The sequence below is a fragment of the Rhagoletis zephyria genome, unplaced genomic scaffold, assembly GCF_001687245.7.
Source record: "Rhagoletis zephyria isolate East Lansing unplaced genomic scaffold, Rhagoletis_zephyria_1.1 Rzeph_scaffold_15621, whole genome shotgun sequence".
Classification (NCBI taxonomy): domain Eukaryota; kingdom Metazoa; phylum Arthropoda; class Insecta; order Diptera; family Tephritidae; genus Rhagoletis; species Rhagoletis zephyria.
Genome location: NW_016172687.1, coordinates 9091 through 12772, shown reverse-complemented (window position 1 = coordinate 12772; position 3682 = coordinate 9091).

Here is a 3682-nt window from a genome sequence, read left to right as displayed (position 1 = left end):
AGTTATAGTAAAATTTAATAAGCTATAAAACTGCTAACAACTTTTTTTTAGAAATTCGAATTAAAAAGCTTGAGATTTTAATGATTTTGTGGTTTTTTATATTTTGTACAACTTTTATAAATATTAGTAGACACTAAACAACTAGAAAATAGTCGAAACTGTGAAAAATTGCTTGGTGCTATTATTTGGACCAGTACTATATTAGTTTTCTTATAATATGGTAAAATGTTAATAATTTAGAAATGTACTATTATAGCCAATTTCACTTCTTTGCACTTAAAAAGGGACAAACAAAATCCGAATTAAATTTTTCCATATAAAAAAAAAATACAGATTTTGACTGTCGCTATTCAAGTGGATGCAAGTGTATGTATATAAGTATATATAATTCAAATGCATAAATTAATAGTTGTGTTTGTTTACAAATTATCCAGTAACTTGCCAGCAACTCTCCAGTAACTTTATTTCTAAGAATTCGCTCTCATACAAAAAATTTCCAAAAAAGTACGCGAACGCAAATCCAGTATTAATTTGCAAGCATATTCCTTATAAAACAATATATTTCATATTTACATGAATTTATTTTGTAAAATTCATCAATAAAAACCCACAAACAGTTTCCTTATTAGTTTAAATTTCATCCAGCACCATGCGATTAGCTGTTTTTCGTACTGTCAAATTCTTACAAGTAAAATTTGATCCAGTAAAACCTTACAACTTCAACTGTCAATTTTCGCTCTCTCAATTTCCCCTACTTTGCAAGTTTTTGCGTACAAAAACGCCAAATCATGACAATTCGTAAAAACTTTTACTGGATTTTACTGGAAATGAGTAAACAAACACAACTAATAACTTTATTTTATTATTATAATTTATTTTTGATACACTCAAATTTAAAAAAAGTATATATATAGTTTTTTTTTTTTAATTTACAAAAGATTAATTTCACACTCAGTTGAACGTCAACAGCACTGAAAGTAGTCGAAGACAGATCCGAGCCACAGTCGATGATAATGGAGTCGATGTCCCCCCGACTGACTATGACAAGGTAAGAATACCGCTTAGACGGTTATACACTTAGGGCCAGTTTTTCAGTGCCCGGCTGTGGTTTAAACATGGTGGTATTCGTACTTCTGTGTATTTGTTGTATCTTGCGTAAGGCTAACTGAATAAATACACTCACAACAACAATAACACCCTAATCCAGTGACATATTCATAAATTTTATAGATTTATTAATAATTTAATTTTCAAGCAAACGAGNTATTCATAAATTTTATAGATTTATTAATAATTTAATTTTCAAGCAAACGAGTCTCTCAATAGGGCGTCCGAACACTGGACGTAACTGCGTAAAGCCGGTTTTGTGTGGATAAGAGGGGGAGGAGAGTTCGAGTTTACCTCGCTCATTTCAGTCCGCGAAAATCGCGGATTGACGCACGATTGAGAGAATACAAAGGTTGCGCCGATCTCGGACCGCTATTTCACCTCTTAACGAATTTGACAGAATCGTTGTTTGCATGGCGTCACACTTGTGCAACTTGTTTACGTTTTCCTTGCAACATTTCATGATTCAATAATACAAGGTTAGATAATTATTGACAGCTGCGGTTTGACATTCCCTTACAAAAGGTTGCATTTACGAAGGACAGAGAAAGGGCAAGAATGCAATCCCTTGTTGCGAAAATGGTAGTAGAAAAGTACGCAAAGTAGGCAATTAGTAGTGAAATTCCCTTTGTAAATTCTAATGTATTTGCAGGAAATCTGGCATTTCAAACGAAATGTTGAATGTAATATTGATATATCTACGTGAATTACGTAATTTATATGCTATTTAGCTGTATAAAAACTGCAAAATGACTCCAATTTAAAATAAGACTACTATGAGATTGATGTAAATATCCAATGCTTATCTTTTCATCAGTTAAATATGCTTCATATGCATATACAAATAAACATATTGCACAAAATCGTATACTTTTATTTCACACCAAAGCTATACTGTTTCCATGTAAATTTGCAAAGAAGCAACACGGTGCCACTGCTAAGGGAGCGGTGCGAGAGAGACAACTGTCAGTTTATCGAACCTTGTATTATTGAATCATGGCAACATTTTTTCTTCTGCTTCCATTCTTGCTCACGTTTTGGCATTTCTCTCTTGCAATTGCACCAGTGTGACGTCACACAAAAGTTATTCTCAAAAATCCTCTCTGATCGGCGCAATCTTGTATTCTATCATTCTTGGGATTGACGGTGGACTGACACGCACACATAGACAACATGTTTTCTATTTCGTTTTGTTTGCATGTGCCACATGCACTAACACAATCATGCGTAGTTCATGTATACAAAACAGTGTGCGTTCGAGTGGTGGACTGCTCAGTCGGCCTTGCGGGCCAGTGTGCTCAGGCCCATTCAATACTTTCACGATGAAAGTATATCGATACTATCGGTGTCTTCAACTATCGTTTCGAAAACTATCGAGTGGCGCTACTATCGATAGTATCCCAGTTCTAATATACAGTAATAAACCTTTTCGCAGTTTTTCACCAATTGTTCCCGGAGGAGTACGTTTGGGATGTGTGCAGTCATGAACGAAAGACACAAGATCACGCCTTAAGGAAAGAAAGAAAAAAAGTTATTTTCTAGCTGTTGAAATCTCGACGCCATCTTTGTTGTAAGAAGTAAACAACGAAGAGAACAAAAAAAACGCGTAAGTAGTGTTTTCGTTTTTCGCGTACGGCAACACTTACTGTGGGGAATTTCGCTTCATGATTAGAAAACGGTCTTTTCGAGGATAATATATATATAATGATGTGTTATTTACGAACAAAATGTAGGTTAAATATAATATCAATGCTTAATTTAGAATAATATCAATAGCTAAGTACATAGTTAACGCTTGTGTTGCCATAAACTGGAAAACTCAAATCGTAATTATAGCACTGAATGGAGTTTTCTTAAATGTATATATCTTTATGAAAAACGTGAATTTTGTGAATTCGTCAAGTAAAATTCAAAATTTCCGGATATATTTAAGTCTTTATTCCAAAAAAACACAAGGCTTGTATAGTTATAGAGACTTCAATACACTGATCCAATATACTGAGTCCACAAGCGTTCCGCCGATGACTAAAGACTGGTTTTCACTATGTCATATTTTGACAACAAAATTTGGCAACTTTATCTTCTTTATCCACACCTTTGCCGATGAAAGTATGGGCCAAAAACTGACAGATAGCCGATTTCGAAACGCATGTACACGACTAAAGACCTATCCTGGTCCAAATCCATCAATAAACCGCTTTTTGGTCTCACTTGACAATGTGTTTTCACACTTATTTGACGACAAATGCCACTGTGTTTGACATAGTGAAAGCCAGCCTTTACTTAAGTGCATATACCGAAGCGCTAAAGAGCCCAAATACACCGCAAAAGCTGCTGTTCAAACCTCCTTTTTTCATTTCCACTATATATGGATAAAAGATCTGTCAATAAATATTGAACGTGTGCCATCTTTCGTGATAACAATTCACGGCTCGGCATTTCAAAAAAATTAGAAGTGGTATCAACATACATAATAAAACGTATAGATGATTTTTAATAAAATAACATTAAGATACGATAAATATTGAACATTTAGTATTCCCGCGCGATCCATCACTATTTTGAAATCCATCAA